This window comes from Gymnogyps californianus, chromosome 3 (assembly GCF_018139145.2).
Source record: "Gymnogyps californianus isolate 813 chromosome 3, ASM1813914v2, whole genome shotgun sequence".
NCBI lineage: Eukaryota > Metazoa > Chordata > Aves > Accipitriformes > Cathartidae > Gymnogyps > Gymnogyps californianus.
In genome coordinates this window covers 66700314-66711621 of record NC_059473.1, presented here as the reverse complement: position 1 = coordinate 66711621, position 11308 = coordinate 66700314, and the positions used below count along the sequence as shown (strand labels likewise).

Genomic DNA, 11308 nt, shown 5'->3' with positions numbered 1-11308 from the left:
GTAGAGAAGGAGCCGCGTCCCCGTCCCGCGGGTCCGCCTGCCCCTTCCCCCGGCCGCCGTCCCGTCCCGCCGCGGGGCTCCCCTCCCGGCCGCCGCCTGCGGCTAGACCTGCCTGCCGCCCCTCAGGGCTCCGGCTGCCGCCTCCGCAGCCGCCCCGCGGGCGAAGGGGCCCCGGCTCCCGCCCGCCGCCCTCCTCCGCCTCCTCTCGGCCGCGTCCCGTGGGGAGCGGCGGGAAATGGGGGGGTCGTTTCCATGGAGACGGGGCCGCAGCCGGGAGGTTTCGGAGTAAAACTTTGCCGCGGGCGGGCGGCGGGGGCCGCGCGTGGGGCCGTCGAGCCCCGGCGGCGCTGAGGGGAGCGGGCGGGCCGGTGGGGCGGCCGTGCGGGCGGGGGTCCCGCCCGGGGCGGCGTCGGGGCCGAGCGGCGCCCGGGCACCTCGCTGAGGAGCCGGGAAAGTTTTGCGCCGCCGAGCCGCCGCCCGCCCACGCCCCCCTCGGCGGCTGTCTGACGGCCGTTCCCCCTCCGCAGCTCCCGGCGGCCCGCGGAGCCCGCTGCTATGGCACCCGCCCGTCGCCGCGGGGCGAGCAGCGGGAGGCAGCCTCCGGCTGGCCGTGAGGCGGCGGCGGCGGCGGGGGGGCGCGCAGCCTCCGGTCGGCGGGCGTCCTCCTCCGGCCGGCAGTGACCGCCCCGGCCCCGCTCCCTGCCTGCTCGCCATGCCTCCCCCCGCCTGCGTCTCGCCGAGGACGGTGCCGGGGAAGGGCAAGGGGAGCCGCCGCCCTGTCACTCCCTGAGCCAGCCGCCGCCTCACCGGAGAAGCCCCATGTCCTCCGGGCGCCGCGCAGCCCCTCAGCTCGCTGCGCCGTGAGGGCGGCGGACACCTCGCACCTCCCCACAGGTAAGCGGCGGGGCAGGGGGGTGCGTGTGGCGGGGGTCTCCCCTTCGCCCCCAAACTTCAGCCCGCCCGCAGCCGTTACCTCTCCCCGGCAGCGGCGGAGCCGGGCCGTGGCCGTTCCTGCCGGCGGCGGCGGGGGGACGGGGAGACGCGCCCTTGCCCTCGGCGGCGAGGGGCAGGGTGGGAGCGGGGACGGGTAGGTGGGTTTTTCCCTGCCAGAAATGGACTTTCTGCCTCCCGAGCGGAGCGGGCTGGCGTGCCGGCGGCTGCCGCGCTCCGTGCAGCTGCTACACACCCTCTTTTGTCTGCTCTCGGGTCCGAAATACTTTACGTGCTGCCATCGCCTGCCCCGCCGGTCGGGAGCCCTGCCCTGCCTTGCCTTGCCGAGCGGCTGCCCCCGGGCTTCGTCCCCCTCGCCGCTCCTGCCCCGGCAAGTTTCCCTTTTGCCTTTATTTTCACAGAAGTTGGGTTTTCCTTAACCTTTGTTTGAGGGAAAAATGGTGGTGTGCTGGTTATCTGGAAGGATGAGAGGCAGATGGGGAGGACAAGGGGGTTGCCCTATTCCATTGCGTGCAAACATAACTCGCTGCTAGATAAATCGCGCATCGGGTAGACATAAGCTTACTAGTGAGGTAGACTTTGAAACAAAACTACTGCAAACAGCTTGGGTGCATGGTAGATACTCCTCATATTTTATTAACATAACCATTGTTACTGCTTGCGCTTGAATTCAATATGCGTGCAGCTGTTCTGCAGATCTGGAATTGCAATAGCTCTATCTACTTGACACTTAAGACTAATTGTCATTAACCACTGCTAGTCTATTTTATGCAGTGGTTATGAAAAATAGAACAGGTTTTACTGTTTAAAGGCAAAAGTATTCCTTTACTGTAGCATTCTGTGTAACATGAACTACAAAATAACCTGTAGCAATGTAGTGGACTTGCACTTCATAATGCTTTTAGGACATGAGGACTACTACATTGTTCAGTAAAATTCTGTCAGCAAAGCTTTTGTCTTTTCTGGCTTAGCCTGGTGCTAGATCAATACACTGGCAACTATTCTGTTATTTTTCTATAAGTAGATGATGCTTCCAATCCATGTGATGGAAACCAACTAAGTGTCCAGATAGAAAGAAACAGTGTATTTTTTCCTTTAGTTGTTTCTGTGCTGCTTTGTAGAAAGTGGGGGAAAAAAAGCCGATTTAAAACAGAAAATTATATTTCCATTGAATGTAACTTAAATTACTTGATAATGAAGCCAAAGGGTCTTTCAAGTTTGGAACATTTTAATGTACTTCTCATGTTGCCAGTAAATGTACTTCTAGCAAAATACGTGTTAGAAGATAATTATAAGACAATTTTTAGTAATTTGAAACATGAGTTACAATTAGATTTTTGTCCTGAGCACAGAAAAAGATATGTGGTACTTAAATAGTAATTTGGAAAATAAAATCATATATAATTTATATTTTGTTGGCATAGAAACATATTTTATTTGTTGCTCCTTTGTTGGATTGCAACAATGATCCAAATGAAAGCTGGAAAAGGAGTACTGATGCAGGAGTTCAGCATACTAGAATTATTTTATTCCATGTACAGAAATAGTTTTTGCCCAATACAACCTCGCTGGAATTGGAACAGAGCTCCATTTTTATGGAAGCTCTGTAATCAGATTATAAAAGGTGGGCTGTCTGCATGTAATCCTGTGAAGTATGGACTAAGCAAGCCCTGCTCTGACAAAGCACTGAAATGTATGCTGACCCTCAAGCAGGTAAGTAGTTCCAACCTCCATCCCTAATGATCCCCTGTGGTGCGAGTTCATTGCACATAGCAATAGGTCCAGTAACTTCAGTGAAACTGTTCACTGGCTGAACTGCATTGCTGGACCTTTCCTGGACCAAGCCCTCTTTCAACGTGTTCTGCTTCCGTTTCCTTGATTGCTGGGCATATGACACAAAATACCCGTGCCATACGCAGGTGTTCACCTCAGCCATGTCGCATGGGTTGTATATTCTCGATTGCCTCGTACCTCTCTGGGGGCGAAAGGGGAAAATTAAAAGTGAAAATTGGTTAAGGAGTAAAGTACATGTATGGAACAGCAGGAGGAGACTGCTACTTGTTGTGCCTCGTTCAGTATGTTTTAGGAGCCAAAAATATGAAATGCTGAAAATCAGTGAAAACTCCCACTAAAATTACTGAAACCAGACAAAGTTATGATATAAAAAATATGAAACCTAAAGGTTGCTGTCATGAATAGTTTCTTTTTTTTTTTTTTTTTTTTTTTATTCACAGAAGAATGCTGTCAGTCTTGTCTATGATAGTGGTAGAGTGTAGTGGAAACAAGAGGAACTTGATATCCTAGCTAGTGATGATGCCTCCATTTGATTTGGTGCCATTATGCTTTATAAACAAATCAATTACTTTTAGTCTACATGTTTGATCTTGTGATACTGGAACAAAGGGGAAATTGCGAATCATTTTCTAGTGTGCAAGATCAGAGACGAAAAGTAGGATTGATTTGTGAAAACATAGGCATCTTGTACCAGTTTAGACACCCTAAGGTATTTCAGACCTCTCTATGAGCCTGGCAAACAGTCTAAGGAGAACCCGAACGCTTCTAGAAAGGCAGCTGAAGACCAGGTAGAATATCCTATTAGCTAATGCTTGTACTCCAGTTCCACATAAACGCCTTTAAGAGGACTTGAATCTGTTCTCCGAAACCTTGTCATTAAGATTTCTGATGCTGCAGTATGATGGATGTGGGAAGACATCCCAAATATGACCTTACTATCAGGATTTAGGGAGGTCCATTCTTGATGCCTGTTTACCAGCAGAATCTTTGTATTACTTCCTGTACTGCTAACTGGTGACTGCCTTTGAGTTACTCAAAGATACTAATCAATAGTTTAAGAATTAGAAATCTTCTTAGAGAAGTTTGATACATATTTTAAAACACAGAGCTGTGTACACTCTCCAAGCCCACTAGAAATAAAAGGAAATTGCAGACAGTGCTCGAGTTAGTGCTTTAGTTTTAGTTAGTGCTTTAGTTTTAAAATAAAAATATTGTAAGGAAAAGTTTCTGGTTTTCTTCTTTACTGGGTAACACATAACTCACACAGTCTCTGGGTAATTAGGTTCTTAATAAGTGGACTGTCGATTGCATGGAAAGCTGAAATGCTGACAACATCAGTGAATTAAACTACTGAACAGATGTTCGGCACAGCTGTTATCCTACCCACTAGTTTTACTAGCTCCTGGGTGTCCACCTTTTGTGGAGTTTGTGAGAATAAACACTGTTCTCAACTTCCATATTGGGACTTCAGTCTAACTGTACAGCAAGAAGTCATTACTCTATTCCACCATTAACCATTTCCACATAACACAATTCAGTACTAGGTGTATATATGTAACTGCTTTTCATACAGGTGAGTCTTGCCAGGAGCAGCTCAAGTGGACCTGATGACTGAACTTTGTACTGAAATATTCAGATTATACTGGTCTCTTAGTAGAAATGAAATTACATTCTCCTTCCCGAACTTTATTACAAGATCAGTGATTTTAAATGTCATAATTTTGCCGGGGTGCCTTTTCTTAAAAATCAAGTTTTTCTTTTTTGCACAGCTAGCCAAATGAGATGGATATCCTGTAATACAGAGCTACTTGAAACCTTTTATCTGCAGCGGTAGCAGAACATGTTTGTATCGCTCAGTTTTCTTATTTTGGTCTTTTGGTGACAGAGGTATTACCAAGAGCACTTGGTGTTTTTTGAGAATAATTCAATGACCAGAAGACATGAGAAAGAAGGATGTTTTTCCTCAGTCATCTCTGTTCTTCTGTGTTTCATGTTGGGGAAGGTTATTGTTCTTTTTTTCTCCATGTTTCAGTACCTAAGGAAGTGTGACAGGGAGGTGCAGGGCCACCTAACCAAAACTGGGTGTCTGAGGAACATTGTCAATGAGATGTAATGATGCAGCAGAGATTTTCAGGAAGAGAGACATGTGGAAAATGAAGCAATGAACTACCTTTTTGTGTATAAAGTCTCTGAAAAGTCTTATGAGGACTGTAAGACAGTTGTTAGTTTACTCTCTTGTGTCCATTTATATCAACATCTCATTATTATTTATATCCCACTGGAATTTTAGTCAATTGTTCCTTTTATTGGAAGTGTGACCATTTTCCTCCAATTAAAATAAGTAGAAACAAAGGACATATTTTTCTACATTGTTTTTTAATTCTACCCCACTGAGCTAAATGATGAAAGTCTTACTGAATCAGAGAAACTAGAATTTTGTCACTTCAACAAAATATGCTTTAGATACATACAATAACCAAATAGATTTTAAAATCACAAGAGATGTAAAATATAGCGTTGGTTACTTTTCACAGAAACTAGTTTAAAGACAAAGAACTAGAGAGGAAGAGGAAAAAATCTCTTTTTATATGAATTTGTTTTTTCTTCTTTGTTTCACAAAGACAGTTGCAGTAAGCATCCCAGCACTATGGTTTTAAAACCCATCAATAAAAAGTGCTAAAATTTGAGCCTGTTGAAACGGCATGCTTCTGTAATTCACTCTGGCCATAAAATGGGAAGGACATTTTCAAAGAAGCGTTGATACGTTTGGGCGCTAATAGCCTATGAGTTCTGGCAATTGGTTAGTGGCACGTAATTCTTTAACTCAAAGTAGTAGAGGTTTGTGCTTTGATGCCTGTGACCTGTGCAGGGATCTGTAACATTAGCTCAGAGAGTGGATATGAAATCAAAACAAGCTTTTTAGAGCGTTCCCATGATACAGTAGTCACACTACTTTCTTCCAATAAAGGGGGGAATTCCAAAAGTAATTTTATTTTTTGTCAATTTAAGCCACCATCAAAGCAGATTAATTAGGAGGCAGTTAAAAACCTTCACTTATATTGAATTTGCTGTGATAGTGGTAACAGTAATAGAGTTTGATTTCCTCCCCCCCCGCCTTCTCCATCTGAATGTGTCTGAATAAATGGCTCTGCTTATCTGTAATCAGTTGCCTATTGTTGAAGAAGTTTGTATCTATCTAATTAATTTTATCACTTACATTTTACTATATGTTAAATGAAAAAAAGTGCCATTACTTGTCCATCCATCTAGTTGCAAGTGTAAAATTGTAGCTCAAAGCACTGGACTTTTCTCTCCCCTTTGTGTAATTCAAAGTAACAAAGGCATATCACATAATAAAATACAGAGGAAATACACAAAAAGGTATGTTGTAATTAAAAAAAGTTCCAGTTACTCAATTTTTGTTTGCCATTACTGAAAAGCTTCTACTTAAGATATGTTAGGATTCGGTGTGTGAGACACTACAGATAAATGAATAGCTCTCAGAGTTGTTAGGATATTAAACCATTTCCCTGTGTACTGGAAAACTCATAATCAAGAATTACATTGCATTGGTAGTGCTTGCCCTTCTTCATGCAAGTTGGCAGGGTTGTCAAGGAAGCATATTCTAGCCTAGCAATCGGCTTGATCCCATTACCTATATTTTTAGATATGTTCCCCTCTCTGCACAGACACTATCTATTTCTCTTGCTCAAATATGAACTTTGGCATGTATTGACATTGTAATGAGATGCACATTTAACGTATTCCTTCATGAAGAGGGATGAGAGCAGCATCGTGTCTTGGGGCAGCATTTTGCTGCAGCAAACAAGATTTCCTAAGGAAGTGTTCCTTGGAGCACACAAGGTGTACATAACTTAGCTGCTATAGCTTCTCTCTTTTGCATGATCTTGTGCTGTATGGACTTGGCGCATAAGGTATGAGGCAGCCCACTGGACTCAGAAAAAGAGATGCACCATGGAACTATGCTGTTCTGGAGGCGTGGATGTCATGGTAGGGTTGTCGGAGGTCAACTGAATAAACCTAATACAGTGTCTGAGACTTGGCAGATGTGTATGTCTTGCTATAAATTATTGTGTATTTAACAGTTGGCTCGTTTCACTTGACGTATGACTATATGTCTGTAGGAAGGAGAAGTTAAATGACAGATAACAGACAAAAAAGAACAAGGAAGAAAGCAGGGGAGGGGGGGAAAGTGGAAAAAAGAGCAAATGACAAAAGAGAAATATTGAAGAAAGAAAAAAAATGAAGGCAGAAAAAGGATGAGATATAGTGAGTTGCATTTTTAAAGATGAATGATGCTACATTCAGTGTTATAAACAGAAATAAATAATAGAATAGTAAGACCAAAAGATATAGTGGTGTTTCTTTTTTCAAGCATTCCCATCTTTTGACTCTGGAAAATGAAGAGATTAATTCTTGTCTCCCTAAGATGCATTTTAAATGATTTGTCTTTATTGTGTATCAAAGTATGATGTTCTGCAAAAATGAACACTTCTTACAGAAGATATACTGTAAGCAAATCAGTTCAAACAGGCATACGAAAGGAAAGGGAGCTATGGAGTATAGTTTGCTTACAAAGATAGAAATTGCATTTTGAAGTACTTGCAGATGAGGTGAACTGTTGTTTCCGTTTGCAAACAGACTAATACTCTGAACCCAAAAGTTACCAGCGTGCAGATCTATGTAATCTGTCATTGTCTCTCAGAAGACTAGTGAGCACAATAAGCACAATGGGGACTTCCTTCAAAATGGTGGATAATTAAGTGGTATTTATCACGCAAATACTTTGCTACCATACTTGCACAGATTTTTCTTTCTGATGTTTTTCCTATGTCTGTGTTAGGAATCTAATGAGGCAAAGACCTGTTCTCTGGCCGTGAGGCCAGCCAGAGTGGTCTGGCTACGTGCAGGTGTTAAACTGTCTTCGAGATGATCGCATCCAAACTGCCTAGTTGGAAGGAGCTTCTGGACTGAACTAGCTAAATGCCTGAGAGGGTGCTAGCTGACCTTGGCCGCAAATGCCCGCGGCATCCTTCCGGTAGCGTGAAGGAGACATGGTGGAGTCCCACTGCCTGGGCCCATGCCTGGGCACAGCAGCTGGTACTGGGCACTGGATCCATGACTTGTTAAAATGTTTTTCCATCTCAGCCCAAACAATCTTATTACAATGATCCTAATATACATAGATTTGAAATAGAAGTAAGATATTAAAAATTATCTTTGGCGGCCGTTGTCTGCTCTAATTACATTAAAAGAAATCTGCTGTCAGTTTGCTGTCACAGTAGTAACTTTGGTATTATGGAAACTGGAATTTGGAACATTATGTTTGGATACACAAAATATGTGGAACTGGTGGAACATACTGGGACACCGTACTCCCAAATGGATTACAAGATTTGCCAAACAAGCACAAACTTGCACACAAAATAAATCTCTAGCTGGCAGTTCCTTAATGTCACAATTATTGGCCTGGTAGTAATAGCCTGGTACAAAAATGGCTAGCAAATATTAATAATAAACATCCAGAGGCCTAACAGACTCTTCTTGGGAAGTAATGGCTTGGCTATCAATACAGTTTGTAGACTTTAGAGCAGTAGAATCACTTTCCATTAATTCAGTGTCAAAGTGCTTTCCCCAGACCCTTCTTATGACCCCTACAAAGTATTTGCTTCGCTCTTTGCCAGGAAGAAATTTCTTTTCAAATTACTTTGCAGACGCCTATTCTGAATTTATTGCCATTCTTTTTCTAATTCAATTTTATTCTTGTGGGACATGGCCTCATTAACTGGTGCCCATGGTGGAATATCTGCAAGGTCCTACATAGGTTGCTGGAACATAGTTCAATAGGCTATATTATATTAGAAAGATACAAGTCACTGTTTTCCAACCCAAGCTTGCAAACAATATGCATACCAATGAAATTACGCACAGAAGCATTTACTGGTTAAGGACAAGCAATGTCATGTTTTGCAGAACTCTGGTTTGTAATTTTTCCTTGTCCTATTGGCTGTAGAGTTGAAACGGTAATGGAAAATAGGTTGTAGCTGAGACTGTGGTTCTTTTTTATTTTAGTTCTTAATGTTGTGAATTTTTTCATTTAGTTAGGGTTTTTTTTTCTGTGGAATTTGGAGATTATGACTAGATGGCATTGTATACATTATATGATTCCTGTAAAAGAGGCAAGATTATCACAGAGTCTGAATTAGCCCACGAGAGGCTGGACCCAGATGAAGTAGTATAGCTTTCTGATAATGTTTTCCAGATAATTTTACCAACGTATTCTTGTGCTGCCTTCACAGCATACAAATGCATTATTATTGTGCTTTGTGACATGACTTCATGACATGTGAAGTTCATTGTTTTTCCTACATTGTCCAAAGAATTTTGAGAATACTTAATCTTTCCTTTTATGACCGTTTTTGTCAGTGTGCATGTTACTAGGTATTTACCCTGTGTTAGGGAAGGCAAAGTCCAAACGGAGAACCTGGAGCAGAAAATGGTCTATGTGATCCTTAGTTTCTGCAGTCCTTCCTTCCAGAGTTTAGACCTAGTCTCAGGAAAACTCTTCGTCTCTTGTACAGAATATTCTAATTGTTACTAGACACAGTTTCATTTTGAATAAGGCTTGTCATCTGTGGTTTCAGGTTTGAGTTTAGGAGATAATTTTCAGCCCAGACTATTGAGTGCTTTGGAAATAGGCCTAACACATTGCTTAAAACTCCTTGAGAAGCCAATATCAACATCACCCTCAGGTTAAATATGCTGTTGTTAAACCTTGTGGCTGAAGAGATGGACTTCAGAATTCAGTTCCAAGCTTTCTTTCCTAATCTAGCTATTCTCACTTTACAGTTGAAGAAGCATCTACTGGGGAAAATGGGGAGGAAAAAGAAAAAAGAAAAGAAGGAAGGTCCACTACAGCAAGCTATGAATTCAAATGCGGGGGGGAGAGAGAGTGAGAGAGGCTGGTTAAACCAGTCTGGAACAGAGATGGCCCTTGGAGAGGGTACTGATGTTATGGAAGTTTGGATTGGAAGATTTTTCTGATGAGTCATTTGCTCTGGAATTAGTTGAGGATGTTGCCCTTCAACAGTGAGACTGTGTCTGGGAATACCCATATTTGCAAGAGCATGTGGCTAAAAATCTTCTAGTACTCAGGGGCTTGGAGCTTCTTGGGTTAGACCTGATGCTTGGAGGTCTGGGTAGTGTTTATTGTGTGGATTCTTCTGTTGCTTTATATTAATAATCTTGTTGTTGTGTTGTGCCTAACTGCCTGCATTTGATTCAGACTCTAATCTGAATAACTGGAAGTATGAGGAGTGGGTCTTACCATGTAGTGTGTCTAGAAGTACGTGCAGCATTAATATCATAACACTGTTTTCTTTCTTGTCTTTCAGTAAACCCACAAGGAGTGATGAGGCCAGGTGTTAGCATTTGCCATGGTTCGCAATTTAGAAGAGAAAAGACATGGCAGGGGTAACACTCAGGTCTTCAGCAGTGACAGCCAAGACTTTGACATACAGCAGTAAAAGAGCCCTAGAAAAGGGCTCTGATCTGCTTTTGTGCCTACTATTCTCCAGAAGTTTGTGGCTTTTGAACTTTTTGCAAACACTCAAAAGCTTCTCTAGCAACAACCGCATTGCACTGAAAGATTGCCTTTAGCATGGTCATATGCATGTTTATACTGCTGCTTGTCTGCCTTTTGACCATACTTCTCCCTTTTAGACTGTGATGTACTCGGTGATGTGCTCTGGGTAGTGTGTCCTGGGGGTATGTTCCAGCCAAGCTCCAGCCCACATATACTGGTTCACTATATGGAAGGTAGATAGGAGGAAGGGGTATTTGCAGAGGTTGTTGAGATGAGCATTAAGTTCAGGTTTTCAAGATTTTTCTTCAAGATCTTGAGGCAGTTTGTTTTCAGAAGCTGAGATTTTGAGCATGTAATCACATGGACCTTGAAGTTAAAGTGCTGGGCAGGTTTCTACAATTCCTGTGCCTAAAATCCCATCTTGATAGGAAATTACCTTTTCAGACGGAAACATCAATGGGATGAATGAGACAGAAAACGTCTACAGATCCTACTTTATACATTTCTTACTGTTTTAGATGCAGTGAGATTTTCCTGAAAAAAAACCCAGAATTTGAGATTTGGTCAAAACAATATAAATGGTTTAAAAAGCATTTAAAATCGCTTTCACGTACATCACATGTAAAACCATGTGGCTGTGATTAAACAAGCTCATTGTGTGCAAAAGCTAGAGGATGACTGTTGCTGAGTATAACTTGCTTTACACAGATTTTTCAGAACTATCAGTCATAATGATCAAACTGTAAAAACAGAAAATATGAGCCACGGCAGAGATCTGGAAAACAGCCAGAGAAACCATCCTGGATTTCATCAGAAACCAAAAGATTATATGACTTCATGTCATAGCTTTGGGAGGATGATAAAATTGAAGCTGATGAATGGCTTGTGTTAATCATTTTATATTTGGCTTGTGTTTTAGTTTTCAGGATACTTTATTGTCAAACTTTTTTATTGCTT

The 11308-nt window shown here is 42.8% G+C and overlaps 1 protein-coding gene across 1 annotated transcript in view; it reads left to right on the top strand.

Moving 5' to 3' along the window:
• Nucleotides 1-747: 747 nt before the first annotated feature.
• The window catches only part of TMEM200A (transmembrane protein 200A), a 56999-nt gene continuing 46438 nt past the window's right edge, over nucleotides 748-11308 (top strand). The window contains exon 1 of the mRNA XM_050893924.1: nucleotides 748-894. The gene's annotated coding sequence lies outside the window, so the exon portion shown is untranslated. The remainder of the gene's footprint in view (nucleotides 895-11308) is intronic.